At 41.8% G+C, this 16,805-nt stretch overlaps 1 long non-coding RNA gene across 1 annotated transcript; it reads left to right on the top strand.

The window, feature by feature from the left end:
• The first annotated feature begins 6,013 nt into the window (after positions 1-6,013).
• On the top strand, positions 6,014-15,168 carry LOC130543519 (uncharacterized). Its single transcript, XR_008958912.1, has 2 exons — positions 6,014-6,107; positions 14,161-15,168. It is a non-coding gene; the product is annotated as an uncharacterized LOC130543519 (long non-coding RNA).
• Positions 15,169-16,805: the final 1,637 nt, after the last annotated feature.

Raw genomic sequence — 16,805 nt, 5'->3', positions numbered from 1 at the left:
ATGGCATCTTTAGGCTTTTTCGTGAGAAAGTAACATGTCTATTTAAACCCTTGTTATTTGGAATCCTAACAAGGATTGCCGCCTATCATTTAGAAAATTCCAAATGACTCAGCTACTCATTTATTACGTGAATACCAATTCAACAGCCCATAGTCTGAATGGTCATTTGGGAAAAAATTTAAATCAGGTATCAGAGTAATTCATTATAAAGCTTGGGCAATAGAATCAAATTCCACTGGGTTTTGAAGTGATAGAAACGATTTTCTGATGTCCAAATTAGGGATGTGAAAGTCAGGACACAGCTTTGGTGCCAAAAGGAGCCCAGTGAGCATTTTGTGGTACAATGGAACATGTACTGGACGAGAAAAGAATCTGTACTTTGTCTCAGCTGGGCTATAACTCACCCAGTTACTTAATGAGTCTCAATTTCCTTATCCATAAATAGAAGGGAAGGAACCAAATCTCTGGGGATCCTGTAAATGCCATAATTGAAGGACTTTGTGATTTGCTAGTGATAAATCCAGTCTTTAATGTCACGCACAGATAGAGAGCCTCATAACGCTTATTATACTATAGACCTATCAGCACAGCACAAATATATCTAAATATTTCCCTTTTTCTCTCAAACTTCCACTTTAACATAGGTAGAGCCAAGCTGGTTTGGGCAAGGAGTATGGTTCCTAAATCAACAGCTACTCACACCCTCTTCATTTCCTTGGATTATCACCCTACTAATTAAGAGAAAAAATTATCAAGCGTATCACCGATATAATTACTTCCTTCAGAAACTTCGTTGTGTTTTTTTTTTTTTTTTTAAGAAAGACAACTTCAAGTGGAAGGCTAGGAAAGATCTGTGCACTTCCAGTTGAAAGGAGAGACGATGGCAATTGATTGAAGTGTTTTGTTTATATTTGAGATTCCCTCAAGATCCGGTCTCAGAGTTTAGGTTTCTTTGATTCAGGAATAGAAAGAACAGAGAGCCTAAGGTCATAGTTTTCATAGGATTGGAAATAAATTAGGGGACCAGCAAGCCCAATTCATTTACTGAAAACAAGAAAGAAGGAGCACAATGTGAAGTATATAATTGAGATTTGAAAAAAAAAAATTAATGTTACCTCTTTTCATATTAATGGATAAAATAATTCATTCTTTAAAGAATTAATTTGTTCTAAAAGCTAAAATTAACAAGCTTGAAAATGAACAGAAACCACCCAAATGCAAAGAAGCAAAGGCTATTATTTCAGCACTTGCTGTAGGAAGGGAGCCAGCCACCATCACTTGTAATTTGGTTCAAAGGCAGGCTGGATGGGAAGTCTTCTTAGGGAAGGGAATGGCTTCTGGCATGCACTACAGGAGGCTGTGGGCACCGGGGAGCTGGAGGCAGCTAACTCGGAGCAGAGCATACAGGTGATGGCTCAGGGCTACATATTTGGCTTTTCTGGGCTGCTCCTAAACTGGAAGGAGAGACAAACATTAGGAAAGCTGTCAATTATCTATTAATCAGGTCCTGGCCATTTAGTTTGATTACTACAGGTTGTTATTGGGCTTCCTGGACTGATGGCTGCAGTCAGAGTCTGTCCGTTTGCTTACTCTCTCACAAACATTTATTAGAATAAGCTTTAGCTATTCTATGCAAAGAAATCAAACCAGCAGTGGTTGGGGAGACAGAACAATGTGATGGGAGCGTGGTCACAGAAAATCACATATGGTGTCATGTTTGGGGGTGTGGTCTTCAGACCGCCTCAGAAAAAGCATCAAGAAAAATACAGATCTCAGAGCAGAGAGAATTTGCATGGAAGCAACTTTCTTCTAGTCTCTCCCAGACTTTAGGTCTCTGAGATTGTAATAATGCAATCAGCAATCAAATTTTCCTGTTTCACTGAAGAAAAACAGCCCTATCAATGTGAGGGGAGAAGTCTGGGAGGGGTCCTCATTTCAGAAAATTCTCTACCCTTTTGCCCTTCAAATATTACTTCTTTTTTTCCCCTTCAAATATTATTTCCTTTCCATTTCTCAACTGGAGTCTTTTCATAAATAAGTTGGAGTTTTTCATTCTTTCCTTCATTTTTAAAAACTTTTTGTTTATTTTTTCCACCTTCTTATTTCTCTGTATTAAAGTCTGTTATGTTCTCAGATATATTTTCCTCTGATTAGTTTCCTCTTCTGCTGTGTTTATTCTACAGTTTAACAGGTGTATGGAATTTTATTTTAATGGCTGAATTTCTGTTTGGTACTTTTCAATCTCCTTGTTCTTCTTAATGTAATTTTGCATTCTTGCATTATGTATTTGACTACGCATATATTCACATATTCAAAATTTAAAAAGATACTCATTTGAAAATATTTTTCCCTTATTTTTGTGTTTCTGGGGGTGAGTTATGTCCCATCTTTAGCTTTATTTTGGGAACTCAGTTTCAGCTGTTCATCACATACAGGGCTTAAATCCATGACTTGTGTTCTTCCTTAGCCAGTAAATTCCAGGTGCCAAGGGGTTTATGGCACCCCATGGGCTCAACTCATGTTGAAACTCAAGAGCCACCTCTTTGATTTCGAATTCCTTCTATGACTCAGGCCTCTAGGGATATCCTCTCCTTGCTTTTGAGCTTGGCTCTCTATCCAATGATTCTATCCAACATTTCTCTGTGCAAGGAGCAGTGAGATCCTCTAAGTCTGCCATATTGACCACTGTCAACTAATATTTATGATGTGTCTGGTGTGTATCTGCTGTCGCTAGGTGCAGAGGATGAGAAATAACAAAGCACAGGCTTCTTCCTCAGGGCAAGTGGAGTCCAGAGAGTCAGACAGACAAATGAAACATTTATAATAAATGCAAGAAGTCTAATGCTGCAAATATCCTGGGGTGCACCTGGGAGGGGGACATCTGACTCTGGCTTTAGGGGAATGGTGGCAGTCAGCAAAGAAAACGCGTATTCTTCTAAGCAAAGCCTCTATTGGAAAAGGTGAATGTGTAGGACATTTGGTGGGGAAAACATTTTTGACTTTATTTTATTTTAGATTCTGTGTGTGGGCCCAACACCCACAATCAGAGACAGAAGGTCTTGCCTCCCTCAATCCCACAGTCTGGATGTTCACAAACTTCCTGTTTCTTTCAGCACCAAAGATATTATTTGATGAATCATTTATTTGGCAAACATCATCCCAACAACTATTAAGGTAACTTCCCAAAAGATTAATTTTACTGCTGGGATAGAGATTGTATCCTGGAAGACTTTGAATCATTGCCAACTGTCATTATAAAGATTTATTAGGAGGATGTTCCCAATGACTAGGAAGCTTTATTCTGTTGTGGTTGTTGCTGCTGTTGTTAAACATTGAAAAAGCACTTATTATGCACACATTTTTGGTAATATGTGAAATTTATCATTTATATTGAAGATACATAATTCGGGACAATTTAACAATAAGGAATCTGGAATGGAAGAAATATATCTCTAGAACCATAGGATGTTTGCCCCGGATATTACTTTGTTGAAAATCTAGTCCAATCTGGTTGAAATTAGGGTTTCTCAATCTAGCAGCATCCCTGGTCTCTTACCCACTTGATGCTCTTAGAGCCACCCCCATCCTAAGTCATGACAAAATGTTCCAGACGTTGCTGTATGTCTCCAGATGTCCCTAGACTCCCAATTCTTTCAGAGATGAGAAATGGGGGCCCAGAGAGGGTACGTGACAAGCAGATTTTGCAGCTAGTTGGAAACAGACCCTGGGAGAGCCACCCTGGTCTTCCACTGCTTCTCCTCAGGCTGTTTGTACAGAAATTGCAAGAAGAGCTGCTGTCTAATATTTTGTTAAGCAAGCCATCCTGTCTGTATCAGAGCCCTGGGTTCAGACCCTTAAAATAGTGCCACTTCTATTGAAAAACTTGGGCTTGGCAAGTTTGTGCTATGTGAGTTGTCTCCAATTCACTTAAGAACCAGGATTTTTGTGAAATTTCAATGATTCTCTTTGAGTTGATTCTAAGTAACCAGGATGTTCCTTCCAAGTTCACATTTTCTTTGTGGGAAAGTATCTCTTCCCTCCTCCTTTACTTGTGAAAAAACAAATGCCCTGAGCCTGTCTCAGAGGACTTTTGTGTACGTGATCATTTTCTGTGGGACTGATGACTGGGTGACCATATACTTGCCAAATAATAAATAAATCCATACACGGCTTTTGTTTATCTGATAACTGGTTGTAGTAAACGTAAAGTTAGAGTTCGCTTCATGAAAATATCCAGTTTTACTTGCGGTCTTTTCTTCTAGTCTCTACATTCAGATGCCTGGGGGAAAAAGAAAAACAAAACACAAATTCACATTTTGAAACCCTATGGTCCTGTCATTTGCCTCTTAGTCACCATGTTGACAAATAAGGAAAGGAGACGGCAGAGGGTGAATGAAAGCAGGCTCCAGAATGTTCTTCCTTATCCTTAGAGATCGTACCTCTGTGAACCAGCCCTCCCTGGTTAGTGAGAAGCTCATAGGTTGCTCAGGGTCACTTGGCAGGCCTGGCTTGGATTCTGACACGGCAGAGCTGTTGTCATGGACTCCGGAGGCTTGTGGCTGGAAGAGACCCGCAGTGACGTTCTAGCTCTGCTCCGATTTATGTCAGTGTGCCAGTGACAAAATTCCCAACTTGCCTCAGCACTGCGGAGAATCTGTCTGACAGGGCAAATGCTCACTGACGGCCCGTGCCAGGGGCCGCAACAGGTGCTTCTTGCCCTTGGCTGAAATGGCCCGCAGCTCCGGGAGACGGCTCAGGAATGCTGCTGACGCCATCCGGGGCTCAGCACCCTTACCTGCTTACACTGCAACTCCGCTCGTCGGTAAGAGGAACTGTGTTTCCATATTGTGAGATGTCCTCATCGTACCAGACGATGAATTCCGTGCTGGCTTTGTGCAGAACCCAGAAATATCCACAGTCAAACTGAAGTCTGGGGGTGGAAACACCATCAGGTCCATGCTGCACGGTCAGCACATCCAGAGGCCCTCCTGAGCACCGATCTCTTTCCTCTGAATCACTAATCTTGGCTGCTGTTCCCAGAATCGTGCTGTGTTTAAGTCCGGGTAGGCAAGGCCTATCCCCTGGTCCCTTCATGCATAGCGCCGTCTCTGATGGGGCACCGCGGGAGAGCAGAAGGATCACTAACTGAGTCTACAGATCTGGATTCCAGTCACGCTCCGACACTTTTTATGAGCTTGGGTAAGGATCTCAGCTCCTGGGGGCTGTGTTTCCTCTCAACTGTCTGGAACTGTGGTTTCTCACTGCTTTTGAGAGTCGAGTGTGTTAGCTCACAGAGCCGTGCACTTCCTCCCAAGATTCTGGCCAGTAAAGCCACTTACTTGGCTTCTGAAAATGTGGTTAGTTCAGACTCTCCAGTTCCTAAGATTGTAATTTAGCTGCTTTATTTTATGTCCACTCAGGGTCACATCACACATTTCATGAAGAGCGGGCTCTGTTGCTCCCAGTCCCGCACAACAGAGCCTTTCCATATGTATATGGGTATATAGATATGTTGATAGTGTCGAAACATGAACATCTTTGTAATAAAAACTTCATTGTGGGGCGCCTGGGTGGCACAGTGGTTAAGCGTCTGCCTTCGGCTCAGGGCGTGATCCCGGCGTTATGGGATCGAGCCCCACATCAGGCTCTTCCACGATGAGCCTGCTTCTTCCTCTCTCACTCCCCCTGCTTGTGTTCCTTCTCTCGCTGGCTGTCTGTATCTCTGTCAAATAAATAAAATCTTTAAAAAAAAAAAAAACTTCATTGTGAACCAAGATTTAGAAAATGTAAACATTTCGGCAAAATGATGTATCTTCTGGAGACTCGCAAGCAGGACTCTTGCCCTGATTTCTGTGAACGCAGGGTGAGGACAATGAGGCCCTGACTGGTAATCTCTTTGATACTCTGGAATTCTCCCTGCATGTCCATTGTGATGATGTGTCACCTGATCAGATGTCACTGAGGTCACTTGAACATATGGGACAGCTGGTCTCTGCCCCATGGAAATTTTTGCAATGACTAAAGTGTCCTGCGTGTTCACTGTCCAGGATGCTAGCAAGTGGCCGCCGGTGGCTATCGAGCTTTGAAATGTGACCGGTGCAATTGAGGTACTGCACTTTAAATTTTACTTAATTTTAACTAATTTAAATTGAAAGCTATACAGATATGTGTGATTAGCGACGACCGTATTGGACATCTCTGTTATTTTTACTGTTTTCTATTTCATTGCTTTTTGTTCTGTTTTGTAGTATTTCTTTTCTTGGGCTTACTTTGGGTTTAGTCTGCTCTATTTTTCCTAGTTTCTTAGGATGAGAACTGAGGTTATTGACTTGAGACCTTTAGTCCTTTCAAATATAGGCACTTAGTGTTATAAATTTCCCTCTAAGTGTAGTTTTGGTGTTATTCCACAGAATTTGGTCTGTGATGTTTTCATTTTCATGGAGTTCAAAATAGTTTCTAATTTTCCTTTCAATTTCTTTACTGATTCATGGGTTATTCGGGAATAATCCTATTTAATTTCCAAATATTTGAGGATTTTTCAGTGATCTTTCTGTTATTGATTTCCAATTTAATTCATTGTGGTCAAAGAACATACTTTGTGTGATTTGAATCATTTTAAATGTATTGAGACATATTTTATGGCCCAGGAAATGACTGTCTTGGTAAATGTTTGATATACACTTGACAGGAATGTGTATTTCACTATTGTTGGTTATTCAATAAATGGCGATTAGGGCAACATTGTTGTTAGAGTTTTCCTGTCTCATATATTTTTTACTTTTTGACTGCTTGTTTAATCAATAATTGAGAGAGTGGTATTTAAATCTCTGATTATAATGATAGATTTGTCCATTTCTCCTGCATCTACTGGGTTTTGCTTCATGCTTTTTGAAGTTCTGTTGTCAGGTCTAGAAACGTTTAGGATTGTTATATCCTCTTGATAAATTAATCCTTTATCCTATTGAAATAACCTTTTAATCTCTGCCAATATTATTTGCTCTACATAAATTTACTGTGTTTGATGTCAGTATCCGCTCTAGCTTTCTTTTGACTAGTGTTAGCAAGTCATACCCCTTTCCATCCCTTTTCTTTTCACCTACTGTTTCTTACTGTATAAAGTGTATTTCTCGTAAGAGCATTTAGTGGGATGTTGCTTTGTCTGTGTACTCGGACAGTATGTGCCTTTTAAAATTCTTTTCACTGAGCTCCTTAGATCATTTACGTTTAATGTGATTACTTCATAGCTAGATTTAAGTCTATCATCTTGCTATTTATCTCATCTTTTCATTCTTTTTTCCTATGTTCTTTCTTCTTTTGGATTGTTTATTATTTTGCAATTTAATCTATTTTGTTGAAACTTTTTGTTTTGCTATATTAATGGTTGCTTTAGAGTTTACCATACACATACTTCACGAGATATCACGTGACTTCCATATAAACAATTATACATAGTAGTATATACAGAACTCTCTTTTCCTCTTCCTGCTTTCATGGTATTGCTGACACACATTTTCACTTAAACCCTACAAACATAAAATCCACAATCTTTTGTTGTTGTTGTTGCTGTTAAAATGTTAAAAAAAAATTTTTTTTGTTTTAAAAGTTGCAAACTTAAAATTTAAATTATTTTTGCCTAAAAAGCTAGCTATCTTTTAGAACGATTCTTTTCATTTTAAGTAATCTCTATGCCCAACATGGGGTTTAAACTCATGACCCCAAGATCAAGAGTCTCATGCTCTTCAGACTGAACAAGCCAGGGACCCCCCAAACTTAGCTATCTTTTAAACAGATGTAAATAATAAGAAAAAAATATGATGTATTTACCAATGTAATAGCATTTACGGTGCCTCTCATTTTTGTGTGTGTAAATCAGTGGTTCTCAACTGGAAGCGATTCTCAATTGGGTGTAATTTTGCCCACCGGGGACATTCAGCAAAGTCTGGGTCAAGAATTATCCAGCCGCAAATGTCACCAGTGCCAAGCTTGAAAAAAATACTGGTATGAATCTATGTTTTCTTTTTGTTTCACTTTCCTTTAACATTTCTTATAATGTGGAGCTGCTGGTGAGAAATTCTTTCAACTCGTTTAGAATTTGGTTTTTATTTTGCCTTCATTTTTGAAAAGTACTGGGTGTAGAGTTTTAGATTAAGTTTTTTGTTCTTGTTTTGTTATTTCCTTTTAGTCCTCTGAAGATATTGTTCCACGATCTTCTTGTTTACATCGTCTCCAAAAGGAAACCTGCTGTCATCCTCATCTTTGCTTCTGCATATCCATTGTGGTTTTTTTCCTTTGGCTGCTCTTCAGATTGTATCAGTGGTTTTTGCAATTTGAATATGAAGTGACTTTGTATGATCTTTAAATTTTTCTCATTCTTAGGATTAAATAAGCATCTTGAATCTGTGAATTTATACTTGTCACCAAATTAGGAAAATTTTCATCTGTTACTCTTTGAAATAGTTTTTCTGTTGTCCTCCTCTCTCCTTTTCTTTAGGAACTCTAAATATGTGTATATTAGGTTATTTGAAATTGTCCATAGTTCGCTGATTTTATAATTTTTTAAAGTTCTTTTTTTCTTTGTATTTTATTTTAGATAGTGTCTATTGCTATGTTTTCAAAGGCACTTATCTTTTTCTTTTGCAACATCTAATCAGCTGTTAATCACATCCAATATTTTTTCATTTAATGATTTGTAGTTTTCATCTCTAGAATTTTGATTTGGGTCTACTTTACGTCTTGAACGTCTAGAATGCAGTTATGTAGTTATAATAACTGCTTCATGTCCTTGTCTGTTAATTCTCACATTTAATCTGTTCTTGGTTGGTTTGGACTGGTTGGCTTTTCTCCTCATTATAGATAGCTTCCTGTTTCTTTGCCTGCTTGGTGAATTTTACTTTGGTGCTGAGTATCTTTGTCTATAAACATTCTTAAGCTTTGTTTTGGGATGCAGTTAAATCACTTGGAAAAAGTTTGATCTTTTTCGATCTTGCTTTTAAGAATTTAGTTGGAACAGAGCAGCATTCAGTCTTAGGCTAATTATTCCACGCTACCAATAAAAGACTACTCTGAGTAGCCCATCCAATAACCATTAATTATGAGGCTTCCAAGCTTGCTTGGGGACAGGCACTTTTTCTGGCCCTGGGTGAGTCCTTGGCAATCTTCCCTCGAACTCTCTCAGACAGTACTTTCTCCCATCTCAGAGTTTCCCCATGTGCATGAGTCTATCAATACTCTGCTGCATTCTTGAGGGGTTCTTCCCACAGATCTCAGGAATTCTCTCTCCCTGCAGCCCTCTCCTCTCCTCTCTGGCACTTTATTCTGCAAACTCAAGACACCTTGGTCTCTTACACTTTCAGCTCTGTTTAGTCAGTAGAGCTGTGTTTACCCAGGGAGTCCACCGGGCACCACCTGGACTCGCCATCCCTGCACTGTGGCCTGCAGATTCTCATGGCAGTGAGCTGGGGTGATCAGAGGACTCACCTTTTCTATTTCCCATCTCTCAGGATCACTCTCCTTTATTATCTGATGTCCAGTGCCTTGAAAACTGCTGCTTGATATATTTCATTTGATTGTTTCAGGAGGCAATCTGGTCTCTGTTACTTCGTCTTTGTCAGAAGCAGGAGATGCTAATGAACCAGTTTTTGTTTCCTCCTAACAAACATGTACGCGTGTGGGGGCTATGATTTTTACATCGTACCTGTATTTATTAGATATTTTCTTAAGCAAGATTGATCCTAGTTTTTTACTGGAACCGAGCAGATGAATAATTCATGGGGTTTGTCCACTAGGTAAATCACACCTGCCAGGTATTGAATACCTTAGAGACTTCCTGCCCTCGTGTATCTGCCTGTCTCTGATTTGCATTCAGAAACCTCTTTTCCCATGAAGAGAATTATTCTCTTCTCAATGAAATTCTTTGTTCCTATTAACTACCCACTTGAAATTTAGTTAAGTTCACTCTTTAAAATTTCAATTTTTGTTCTCTTGAGAATTTTATGAATTGACTTCTCCTAAAGCGGCCAGAGCACGTTTCTAGTTTTAAAAATCTAAGCTTAGGGGCACCTGGGTGGCACAGCGGTTAAGCGTCTGCCTTCGGCTCAGGGCGTGATCCCGGTGTTCTGGGATCGAGCCCCACATCAGGCTCCTCTGCTAGGAGCCTGCTTCTTCCTCTCCCACTCCCCCTGCTTGTGTTCCCTCTCTCGCTGGCTGTCTCTATCTCTGTCAAATAAATAAATAAAATCTTTAAAAAAATAAAATAAAAATAAAAATCTAAGCTTAAAGTAATACAACTTCTCAAAACATACGTAGTGTGATAAAATCCTCAGGCATGGAAATGTCTAGATATTTTTTACATAGATATTCAGTAAGTAAATAGTTCATATGTAAATGGTGGGATTCCCATGCAAGGTGTTCCTATGTCTCCAGGGGGTACGTGGGCACAGAGATCTTGAAAGCAGAAATAGGAGCAGGACAGCCCATACCAACACAGAAATAGTCTCTTCTCTGCAGGAATGGAGAGCAAGGCAAAGCCAGTACATTTTAGGAAGTTGCAGATTCATGCCAATGATTTTTTCTCAGCTTATTTTTGGCCTTTTATTTTAAGATTTTTTAACTTACAAAGGTGATTAAAATTTAAATAGATATTTTTATTTTATTTCTTCCATTGTTTTTGCGCCTTGACATTCTTTTATTAGGGGTGTGTGATGAGAAAATAATATTTTCTTTTCCAAAATGTCAGGAAATTTTCCCAGCACCATTACTTTAAAAATACTCATCTCCATTGATTTGTGATGTCATTTTTGTAAAATATAGACTTCTTAGATATACTAAGATCTGTTATATTCTCATTCCCTCAATTTATTTTCCAGATATAATTTACGTTTAGCTTTTTCAGGTTTGAAAAGGAACCCACTGTTAATATTTTCTTTGGGATTAAATAGAACATCTTATCTCTTCGGGACAAGAACATTCTTACAATACTTTAATCTTCTCAAACTTCCCATTCAGAAATTTGTGCAACTCAGTTATGTAAATATCTAAAAATATCTTTATATTAACTGAGATCTGTGTATATTTCCTGTGCATTTCTTATCAGCTTTCCCCCCACATTGTTTTTGTTATTATTGATAATGCAGCTGGGAACTTTGGGTTTTAAACTGATTTTTGCTGGTTGATTTGCTGGAAAGATGTTGATGCCTGTATGTTTTCCATCAGGTTACTTTAATCATTTCCTATAGTTTTCAATAGGTTCTGCATGGTGTTTTCTTTAATCAACAGGCAACTTGAAACTCTTAATATTCTCTTGATTTAGATTCTGGGTAGTGACACTAAGAAGCTCTATGAAATGCTGAGCTGGAGGGGGGAGCACTGACAGCAAACTTCTGAAACATGCTCACTCTGTGATGCATTTTGCTATAAAATCCTGGAATTCCTCAGGGATGAGTAGAAATTTAAGTCTAACAAATCTAACTCTTTCATTTTCAGAGAATGAAACAGAGTCACTGATAGGTAGCTGTTGTAATGCCAGATGCTGGAGGGGCGTGTTGGAGAAAGAAACATTAGCGACCACCTTATAATGAGCAACCATCACAGTTCCAGTACATTCTAGTACAGTTACACTTTTAATGTTACCTGTATTTTTCTCCTTAAGTGATTTCAGCAGAGCCCCCTTTTGTCTCAGAATGACGCACTTTATTTCAGAGCAGAGGCAGAAGGGAAGGTTCCACTAGCTGCCACAAGCTGTTTTTCTAGGCTGTTTTCTTAGTACACAGCATGCCATGGGAAATCCTATTGCTTGGGCCATATCTAGGGAGTGTCTGTAATGGCCAATACAAACAAACTGTGGACCTTCAAATAGAAACTCTGTGCTCTAGAGTCACGTTTGTCTGGAGGTTTGGGGGGGGTACGGTGCCTGAAACTCAGGGCAGCTGCACAGGAATAGACCTCGATGGGAACTTGTATCCTTAAAACCACGAAAAAAGCTTGAAGGAGCTCTACCTGCACATGCCCTGAAGGCTGGGGCGATTCAGAGCCCCCTGGAGGGAGCCAGCTTTGCTTAGTGGTTGATGAGAGCTCAGAGATTGGAGACAGATAAGAAAGACTTTTCTCAACAGTAATCTTGTCCTCACATCATCTTTGCTCCTGTTGTGGCTTGAAAGCCCTCTGAAAAAAATTCCCTTGGTGGGGAGAAATGAGCTGGACCCCAAAGGTCAGGTTCAGCCAGGTTTCCCCGTGGTCGCCGAGGACAACTCATTTTTGCAACATAACCTCCAAAGTTCACAAAAAAGGGGACGGGCACAGGTTCTCTAGCTTCATAGAAAACATTCATTAACTTATTCCACAGATACAGAGAGAACTTGTTATGTGCCCAAGACTTTGAGTTACAGAGGATGCAGAAGACCCGGTCACAGGCATCGGGGAGATCATTACCTAAGTGTGGGCAGGAAGTAGGGAGAGACCCACATTCAACTCCACAGACTTTATTACTTTCACCTGTATGTGTCGAGCACTGAGTTAGACGTGAAACACGTGGAGCTAGAAGGGAGTAGGTTATCAATGAGTATAGTGGCCCTTGCGTGTGCATGTCATGGGGGGAGGTTATAACGGGTGAAAACTAGTGGGATCTATCAGAACACCGGGGCTGAAATCTGTGCTCTTATCACCCCTGTGATCTGGAACACCCTGGACGTCTGTTTCCTCTTCTATAAAATGGAAATAATTGTATCTATATCATAATGCTGTGGAGACATTTATTGCGAAAACGTGTGGGTAAGAGTTCTGTAAACAGTAGGTCCTCCACAAATACAGGTCTGAGTGGTAGGTTCTGGCAGAAATAGCTTAGGTCAAATTCACCAACATTTGCCGTCACAGTGCCAACATCATAGTGATGCTCCTGGAAGTGTATAATGAGCAATTAGTACTGTAAGCATTTGTGACAAATTCTTTTTCTAACTACAGGATGAGATTATGATTTAAATATGGTATTTTATGAGCCTACAGAGCCTGTATATATAACCTCTATTCTGCCAGGCTACATCAAACTTCCCCCCAAAAGAGCACATGCCAGTTGGGTAAACCTTCGGTTTAAGGGTTTAGAGGGAAGACTGATCATCTTGCTGGCTGGTGGACCTCCGTGAAAGCGTGGACAAGCCATATGCACGTGCGCCAAGGGGCTCCCGAGTGGGTTATGTAATGCAGGATGACTCAGAAAGACTTGCCGGGAGAGGCGGTTTCTGGCGTAGCTGAGGGGGCATGGCCAGGAGGAAGTCTGAGACCCACACTCTCACCAGGAGACTTTCTACTTTTTTCTTGGGGTGGCGGAGCAAGCCGTTGTCACTCTAAGATGGGGTCAGTGTCCCGGTGACGGAGTCATTCCTTAGGCATTTGGCACACAGATTCCCCTTAAAGGTACAGGTCCATGGCCATCTGTGCTCTCGCTGTCTTCAATTTTTAAGCAGGAAAAAAAGTGTTTTCCAATGAAAACAAAGAACCCAAAGTGCGGCGATTAGCCTCAACCTGTACTCAGCCCTTCTTACTTACGATCTTTAAAACGTGAGCACTTGTGTCATGGATCATCAGAGACCTGGCCTCAAGGGCTCAGAATCAAGAATTGTGTCCTCACGTGGGTCCCTTAGATCGGATTATTCCATAGCCTGTACCGCAAAATATTTTTGATGAACGAGTTAATCTTCCACATCAGCGGGGAGGAGCATCTGAAGCGTGGGCACTGGGCTTAGGTGTATATACCCAGTAGCGTTTGTTGAATGTCCCTGTCTCCTGTGTCACCTCTCCCTGGATCATGAGCTGTGTGAGAGCGGCCGAGGACGATGCCGTTCGTGTCTGTGCTGGGTCCGGAGCCCTGTGCCTGGAAGAGCATTGGTTTCAGTAAAGGAATGAATGAATGAATGAAGAGAACGTAGAAGAAACATAGGGCACATTCCCTGTCCACTGTGAGCTGATGGGGACCGGGAGGGGCTTCACCAGTGCAGTCTGGGCTGCTGGGCGAGCAGGGTGGGGCTCCCTGCCACCCTACTTTCTTCAGGGTGCTTGAGTGAGGTGACCACACTGGGCAGGGAGATTGCACTCTGATCAGGGGCAGAGCTCCAAAGCTCTCCTCTTTCTGAGGGAGGCTGAGCCGTTGACTCCACCTTGTGGTGTTCGCAGAGCCCTCGAGGACCTGACGGGGAACAAACAGAGGACGGCTGCTGAGTGAGCAGCACAGCAAGAGGCCGCTCAGGGATGCACTTTCCAGGGAGGAAGCCCTTCCGGGAGGAGCTGGGGGCCGAGTGAGATCTGGTTTCAAAAAGCCAGGATCCAAAGCTCCCAGGAGCTGGGGGCCCTGCTTCCCTGACCTCACCTCCCAAAGCAGTGTCCCTAGCAAGATGGCCAAACAAGCTCGTAAAGTGTCCTGGGAAGATGCTGCCTGATGTCCCCTGGAGAGTCCAGCTGTGGAACCGACAGCCGTGAGGGTGGCTCTCGTATCCTTGTTTACCCAGGGAGTAGTCTGAGGTTCCGAGGAAAGTGCCGAGGGAGAGACTTGTGCCCATATCCCCGCCCCTCAGCCAGCGCCCACCTTTCCTCCACACTAGGGCGCCTCTCACCTCCTGTTGGCATGGGACTCTGCCATCAGAGCAGACAGGCGCCTTCCTGTGCGATCCACAACCCAGCTGGTCGTCCCGTGAAGACGTAAGCAGGAGCACCCTTGTCCACAACACAGGCGAGGAGCTGGACAGGTGAGCATCCAGCGAGGTAACAGCAGAGTGAGGCTATACCAGGACCAGCACTCTGAGCTCCACCAGAGGCTAAGTGCCCAGAATCCATCTGTTCCTGCTGCCGCGTGCCCTTGCAACACGTCCTCACTCCCAATCCGCCTTTGGTTTGAGGAATGAAACAATGTGTACCTGGTACAACTTGGTCTGCTTAGCAGAGCTATGTGGGGGAATGTATTTCTGTCTACTTTGTGGGTTGCCCATCCCATTGGAGAGACTGGCAGAGGGAAAACGGGAGATCTGAAGGTTTATTGGAGACATTTCTGGGGCAAGCAAAACACTTCCCACGTCTCTGTGGTTATGATAAGACAGGGAATTGAGACGCCATAACACCAAATCCACACTGAGCATGCCAAGGAAAATGCAGATGTTTTTTGGTTTTTAATAAATCAGGCTTTGGAAACTGTGTATTTTCTTTCTTTGGGTTGTGTTGGACTGTTGATTCAGCATGGGTGTATGTAGGACTTCATTTTGGGAGAAGATAGTTCCAAAGGCATGGAACTGAACTAGGTGAAACGAAAAAGTGCAGAGGAAAGAAATCTAAGTGGGGATGGGGCCATGAAGTTGTCTTGAAGATATCACAGAGCGCTATACAGGACAAAGACATGGTAGGAGCGAAGGTATCAGCTTCAGGACAAGTTGCATCATTACTGAGTGGCTGGGTTGTGATCGCCCACTGTTCCACCCTGAACAGAAGAGGACTCGGCTGTAGTTTCATAAACACCCTGTTGTCACAGAGGACTACCTTAACCCTCATCGTTTACTTAGTCTGGATTTTCCTAAAATGAAGCAAGAGTCACTGTTGCTTTCAAATGGAATTAAGAAAACTCAGGAAACACACAACCCTATAAAAAAATTTTTTTTAAAGAGCAAAAGTCACCAAATCTTTTTCAACAAGAAGTCCAGAACAAGTCATAATGGATGCTTGCTTGGACTGGGAACACATGGGTTGATCAGGGTCAAGGCTTTTGTGCGAGAGCGCGTGCGCACACACTCACATATTTGTACTGATTTGGGCTGGGTCCTGTCCTTCCCAATTTTGTCTGTGGAAGTGCAAACCCCTAGTACCTCAGAATGTGATTGTATTTGGAAACAGAGCCTTTAAAGAAGAAATTAAGTTAGAGAGAGGCTGTCAGGGCAGTGTTTTTATAAGGAGGAAATTTGGACACATACAGAGTCTCTGGGGATGCGCACGTGTGTGCGGAAGGACCATGTGAGGGAGGACACAGAGAAGGCGGCCGTTTGCAAGACCAGGAGAGCCCTTTGAATGAAACCAACCCTGCTGACACCCTGATCTTGGACTTCTGACTTCAGAACTATGAGGAAATAAGTCCATGTTCAAGCCACCCAGCCTGTGGTGTTTTATTTTGGCAGACCAATACACACGCATTATTTTACATTAAGTGCAAGATAGTGATGGCTTACACGGCACATTTAATATTTATTAATGCAGTCTTTTTTAAATTCTTCTTATGCTTGATTCCTTCTCCCTCTGCTCCTGTCTACCCAAGGTCGCCTGTGTACGACATCACGTGGGAGTCCGTATTTCTCTGAATCGTCGAGACATGTGCCCACATATGCACACACACACTTGGATAGATTACGTGAGGGCGGGTCATTGTTTTACACAATTAGGATCATATTTCACAGAGTTTTCAACATTTTGCTTTGGGTTATTCTTTACATCTTTTATATTTTGAAGTAATTTCAAACTTACCGGAAGTTGAAAGTACAATACAAAATGCCTGTTGGTTTTTTAAAGCCCTGATCCTTTCGGACTAAGGTGCAGACGTGATGCTTCATCACCTCTGATGACCTTGGTGCGTATTTCCTGCGAACAGGCTGGTGTCGTTGGCAGGAGGGTTACAGAAATGATGCGGCTCTTCTGCCGAGCCCCGTCTGTGGTGCACAGGTGCGCTGACCGTTACTGACGACTTCCGCTTTCATCACTTGATCAGGATGGTGTCTGCCAGTATTTTTTTCTTTTAAACCCCACACTTTTTCCCTTCGTAATTAATAGCTTGTGGGGAAGCATCTTGA

Source organism: Ursus arctos, unplaced genomic scaffold (assembly GCF_023065955.2).
Source record: "Ursus arctos isolate Adak ecotype North America unplaced genomic scaffold, UrsArc2.0 scaffold_13, whole genome shotgun sequence".
In the NCBI taxonomy this organism is placed as follows: Eukaryota; Metazoa; Chordata; class Mammalia; order Carnivora; family Ursidae; genus Ursus; species Ursus arctos.
Note: the sequence above shows the minus strand (reverse complement) of the source record. Positions and strands in the feature narration are given on the sequence as shown.